The 6431-nt window shown below is 39.5% G+C and overlaps 1 protein-coding gene across 1 annotated transcript in view; it reads left to right on the top strand.

Moving 5' to 3' along the window:
* LOC104994224 (peripheral plasma membrane protein CASK-like) overlaps nt 1–6431 on the top strand; it is a gene marked incomplete at its 3' end in the record, with an annotated part of 16848 nt that overhangs the window by 3314 nt on the left and 7103 nt on the right. The gene's annotated exons all lie outside the window — the stretch shown is intronic.

Below are 6431 nucleotides of genomic sequence, written 5' to 3'. Positions count from 1 at the left end.
TTGGTGTGTCAGCTGGGTTCCTCCATCCGGTTGTGGTGCAATTGGTTGGGTTAGTCTTTTTTAATATATTTGAATGTGGTAATAGGTGTATTTTTCTCCTTTCTTTTTTCAATATGACAACCCTTAGACTCCCTGTGAAAATATTAAAAACTTCACCACTATGCAAAACTTTTATCTTTAAGCTCAATCAACACTTAACTTTAGGAAAGTGCTTATATCTTTTACATGAATACCTTCCACCTTGACAATTATGAAAAGTTTTCCCTCCTCCCCCCCCAAATAAAGAAGTCTATAAATTCTAAGCTAAAATAGTCATTTTCTGTTTTTCCTAAGTAATGATACATCATATGCTATCTGGACCTTTAAAGCATAAGCATTTAATTTCTCTTTCTGGATTCATTTTAGAAACTGGCAATCAACATAAAATAGCATTCCTGTATTGCATTATAGTAACATGAGTAATGAATCGTTCTATTATTTAAAGTGTTACTTAGTGTATTTTATGTATTCCCTTAATTAAGACCTTGGATTTATTTTCTAACAGAATCTCATAATTTTAGGATTAGATGAAATTTGTAATAGTATTCTCTCCTTGATAAACTCTCCCAAGTAGATTGAAATATCTCCTATATTTTAAAGAAAATAGTGAAATTACTCTGCAGGGAGTGTTTTTGGTCCTAGTCCAGTGTTTAACCACTATATGTCCATCTATGTAACTGCTGGCCCTGCAGTTTAATCACATTTCCCCTTTTTTTTGGTTGTTGTCATCTGAAATGAAGAAAAGTTAGTTCTTATCCTCCCCATAATTATTGCACTGCAACTCTGTTTATTTTGCACTAAATAATATTTAACTCATTGGGCTTTATCTAACAATTTTAATTATCTTGGAGTACATTCTCTCTACTAAATATCATATTCTCCAGTGCTCTTAGTTTGTTATAAATTTGACACCTGGGATGGAGTATTTTTAAATTGCTAGAATAAAAACATTTTGTAGCTCTTACTTCCCCCTAGAACTTCTGAGAAGGAAGATCATTACTGTATTGGTCTGGGAGGAATTTCATGTGGGGAAGGCAGGTATAAAAAAGCACATAAATTAACTACCTTAACTATTTTTAAATGTATAGTTTAGTGGTGTTAAATATATTGTGCAAATATACTTATATTGTTATAAGTATATAAGTATACTTATATATACTTATATACTTATATAAGTATATAAGTTATATTGTGTAAGTATATTTATATGCTTCAGTGGTGCTAAATATACTTATTGTTATGTTTGTATCTAGAAATTTTTCATCTTGCAAAACTGAAATTCTGTGTCCACTAAACAAGAACCCCTCCTCTCTCTACCCTCACCCTTGGCAACTACCTTTCTACTTTCTGTGGTTTTCAATACTCTAGACAATTCATCTGAGTCAAATCATACAGTATTTGGCTTTTTATGCCTGGCTTATTTTGTTTAGCATAATATCCTTGAGGTTCACCCATGTTGTACCATATGACAGACTACTTTTTAAAGGTACATAATATTCCACTGTATGTACAGACCACATTTTCTTTATCCATTCATCTGTCAGTGAACATTTGCATTGCTTCTACCTCTTGACTGTTGTGAATAATGCTGCAATAAACACAGGTGTACAAATAGCTTTTCAGAATCCTGGCAGGAATTTTTTAATGACTAGTGTTTATTATATGTTCTATTTCATAAAATCTAATATAAATTTTTTATCATAGTAGCTATTTTTCCACACCTAAGCCATCCCCTTTTCAAAACACTAATTCTGTTTCAATCTTCAGTTCCCTAATGACCCTGCTGCTGCTACTGCTGCTAAGTCGCTTCAGTCGTGTCCAACTCTGTGCAACCCCATAGACGGTAGCCCACCAGGCTCCCCCGTCCCTGGGATTCTCCAGGCAAGAACACTGAAGTGTGTTGCCATTTCCTTCTCCAATGCAGGAAAGTGAAAAGTGAAAGTGAAGTCGCTCAGTCGTGTCCGACCCTTAGCGACCCCATGGACTGCAGCCCACCAGGCTTCTCTGTCATTGGGATTTTCCAGGCAAGAGTACTGGAGTGGGGTGCCATTGCCTTCTCCGCCTAATGACCCTACTGTGACCCAATTTTGAGTATAAGCTTTTCTTAGTTCTTCCTTTGTATGAGCCTTTTTCCTGTTCATTCTGAGCTTTCTGCTTTTTGTCTCGGTGTTCTTAGCTTATTCCCATACATCCTCTTCCGCTCACCCTTCCCCTTCCTTGAACTTTGTTGCTATCTTAGCTCTTTATACAAAAGATAAAAGTAGAAAAGAAGAAATAAACAGATATGCTGGTTTCGTGCTCTTACTGATATCACCCGCCTCTCTTTATCTAAATCCCAACCCTGGTTAAATTCAGCTGACCTCCCATTCTAGGCCTGAACCCCACCAGCTAAAATGAGGACCACTGGGTGTAAACACAGAATAGTGTTGATGGGTCTTGCTTTAAACTCATGACCACACGCCTTGAGTGGGCTCCTATGCTGCCAGCAGTCCTGCCCTATTTCCTTAGTCTGGGGCTTCTCAAAGCATGGGTTCCCAGACTAGTAGCATCAGCGTCACTCAGGAACTTGTTACAAGTGCATGTTCTTAACCTCATCCCAAACCTTATGAGTCAGAAACTTGGGGCGATGTAGGCCAGCAACTCTGTATGATATAAAGTTTGAGAACCACTGTCTTAGTTCATTTTCCTATCCTTTGAAAATACTTTTTCACACCTTTGCTCTTCTCACGCCGCCAACAGCCCCCTCTCCTTCCCCACTGTCAGTTGCTGATCACTTTTTATTTCAAGTAAATGGAGAATAAAAGTGCTCAGAAGAGAACTTCCTCATCTTCTAACATTCACATCTGCCTGCGTCTACAGGTGCCTCCCTCACTGTCACTAGGTCCAACCCCCTTCCCACTTGTACACTACATCCCATCCCCTTTCTTTTCTGAGGTCATTTTTTTCCTTTCTATAGGATCTTTCCCACCAGCATGCAAATGTCTGTCTTTAAAAAACAAAACAAAACTTCCCTGAAGATGTTGATGGAGTGACCTAATGCATATGTTGTTACGTGAAAATTTTGAGTATTTGTATGCATTATCTCATTTTCAAAACAAAACAATGGAAGGATAAACCAAAAACTGATACACTCTGTTGCCAATGAGGAGGGAGAGACTGGGCTTGAGGAGAGGAAACAAAAGGTAGGCCTCTCTGAGAGGTATTTGTTTATGATTGGGCTTCCCTAGTGGCTCAGACAGTAAAGAATCTGCCGGTTATGCAGGAGACCCAGGTTTGATCCCTGGGTCTGGAAGATCCCCTGGAGAAGGAAATGGCAACCCACTCCAGTATTCTTGCCTGGAGAATCCCATGGACAGAGGAGTCTGGCGGGCTACAGTCCATGGAGTCACACAGAGTCAATTCAGACATGACTGAGCAACTAACATAGTTGACTTTGAAACTTCATGAACATGTTTTGTATAATTAGAACACCAAATTAAGTCAAAATCTAGTTAAAACAAATTGACCTCACTATGTAACAAACTGAAAGTATAACCACAAGGAGAATTCTTTTAAGTGACTTTAAAATAGGGTTACAGGTAAAGTATTATACAAGGAATCGCAGGCACCTTTCACTCAGATTCCCCATATGTGAACATTTTACTGGTGAAATGATGTGGTTTGTTTTAAAAGACTTCAGCAAAAAATATAGTAACAATAAATGGTTGGAGATAGATAAAGCAGTAATGACAGAATATCAATAATTGTGAAACTGGGTGATTGGTACCTGAAGGCTTTGTTAATTTGGTTTCTCCAGTTGTAAATATTAAAAAGTTAAAGAAACTTTCTTGGCTTCACATTCTCTTCTAGCTACATCCCATTTTTCTAACCCTACTGCAGTAAAGTTTTGAAAGATATCTGAATTTACTATTTCCACATCATCTCTTCCTATTCTGTCTTGAACATAGTTCAGTGGGGATTTTTGTCTGTTATACCACCAAATGGCAACCCACTCCAGTATTCTTGCCTGTAGAACCCCATGGACGGAGGAGCCTGGCAGGCTGCAGTCCATGGGGTCACAGAGAGTCGGACACAACTGAGCGACTTCACTTTCACTTTCATACCACCAAAATCCTTCTTATCAAGGTCATTAGTGAATTTCAAGTTGCCAAATATCATGATCAATTCTCGCCTTTAATGACTTCTTAGTAGCCTTTCAGGACACCAGTGTCTTCTGATTTTCCCCCTGCTTCACTGTCCAGACATTTTGTTTCCTTTGCTAGATTGTTCTCATCTTCCTTGCCTCAAATGCTGCTGTGTACCAGGTCTCAATCCTCTGACCTCATCTTCTCTATTAGTAGTTCACTCCCTAAGTGATTTCATTCATTATCTTGGCTATAAATATTATGTACATGCTTTTGATCCCAAATTAGTCCCAGCCTTCCCTCTCCTGTCTTACATGACTTCACACTCAATTTGTGTGAAACCAAATTCTCGATCCCTCTTTCATATTTCTACTCCTATATTTCCCAAATTCAGTAAATGACATCCTCATTTTCACTCAGTTGCTCAGGACAAAAAAGCTAATTACCATACTTGACCTCTCTCTCTCTTTCACACCTCATATCCAGCAGCAGTTCTTGTCAAATTTACCTTCAGACATATCCTGAACGTGACGACTTTTTCCCCTCCCAGCCTCTATCACTCTGGTCTAGTCCAGATCACCATCTTCTCTTGCCTGAACACCCACAGAAGCCTCCTACCTGGGCTCCTTTCATCCATTCTTGCGCCCTTGCCATTTCTTCTCCCCACAGCAGCTGAAGTGATCCTTTCCAAACCTAAAACTGATTTTCATGCTCTCCTGCTCAAAACTTCCCAATGGTTTCCCATCTTGCTCAGCCTAAAACCCAGAGCTCTGCCCTTGACTTCAAAACCCTAGACAATAGGGTCGTTGATCATCTGAATCTCATTTCCTACCCCTCTTACCTTTGTTCATTCCTTTCCCAACACACTGGCTTCCTCACTCGTCTCCAAACATAGCAACCCCCTTTGTGCCTCTGAGCTTTTCTCCATAGTATGCTCCACACCAAGATCTTACCTCCGTGTGACTTTCTGCCGCTTCATTCTGGTGTGTGTTCACCTATTACCCTATTAGAGAGGTCTTCTCTGACACTCCTTGTCTTAGTAAATAACAGCTCCCTGGTCTCCAAACCTGTAACACCTACTTCCTCACCAGCTTAATTTTCCCTCCTTAGCACTTAACATTACTTAACGTTACTAGAGTCTTCTACTCATTTACGTATGTTGGTTTCTTTATTTTTTAAGTTTCAATTTTATGACTTATCTCACTAAAGGGTTTGTTGAGAGTGACTGAATCCACACCCTGTTGGATAAATCTCAGTATAACATTAACTTAAGCGTAAATATAGTCAACAAACTATAAAGTGTATACCCTGGGATTCCAATTTAAGCTTCTACTACTCTTTCCTAAGAAGGTAATGATGACACTGGCCGGGAGACCCTGTCTGGGTCTAGTCTGTATTTTCTTCTTCTGCGTCAGGCCCATCCTTTTCTAGGCTTGTTCATTTGCCATGCCCCACACTAGACCTCTTATCATTGATCTCTGTTTGAACCAACTGAAAGTTTGCATTGAGAGAGAACACTCTGTCAGTTGGTTTCTGTAGAGGTTTGCCTGTCCTTCGATAGGCCCTACCAGCTACTTTGTGTCTTCCTGCAGTTTGCTCACCATCCATGTACACTTGCTTTTTCTCTCCTCTTTCTCTCACTCATACACACTCATACACACATTTATACTCAAGGGCTCATTTTTATTTGTGCTACACTCTATTGTAAAGGTCTTTAAATACCCTTGGACAAAAAATAACTTCTAAAGTATAAAAGAATCCTTCCTACTTTTGTATATCTATCATCAAACATCACTGTGGGTGTACCAGCTCAGAATTTTATTGCATGGGTCTCTTCATGCCCACTATCATGTAGGCTAAACCTGAACTAAAACTGGGTCATTTTATATCTGATCAAGTGTGGGAGAGAATAAAAAATACCTTTATCTTCCAAGCCTGAAGAGGCTTGCCTTTTTCACTAAACCCATATTTTAAGAGAAGGTCATAACATATGTAATATTAGTCACAGAGAGGAGCATAGTATTTGAGCAGAGACCAAAGTTCCCTACAATTAAATGCCTTCCTGACACCAGCCCCAACAAGGTCCCAGAAAAAGGCAGATGCAGGAGGACTAGGTCCTATAAAGAGACTCTCACTGTAACCAAAAATCATATGATTCTTAGACAGCCCTGGTCAAGCAGCTGCTCCTCAGAGCGGGGTGGGGGAGGGGGTGGGTCTTTACCCTGGACTAGAGGCCAGCCCAGTAGTCTCCTTCCCCCCTTTTCTTTT

The sequence above is a fragment of the Bison bison genome, unplaced genomic scaffold (genome assembly GCF_000754665.1).
Source record: "Bison bison bison isolate TAMUID 2011002044 unplaced genomic scaffold, Bison_UMD1.0 scf7180017849734, whole genome shotgun sequence".
Lineage (NCBI taxonomy): Eukaryota > Metazoa > Chordata > Mammalia > Artiodactyla > Bovidae > Bison > Bison bison.
This window is presented reverse-complemented; position numbering and strand designations above follow the sequence as displayed.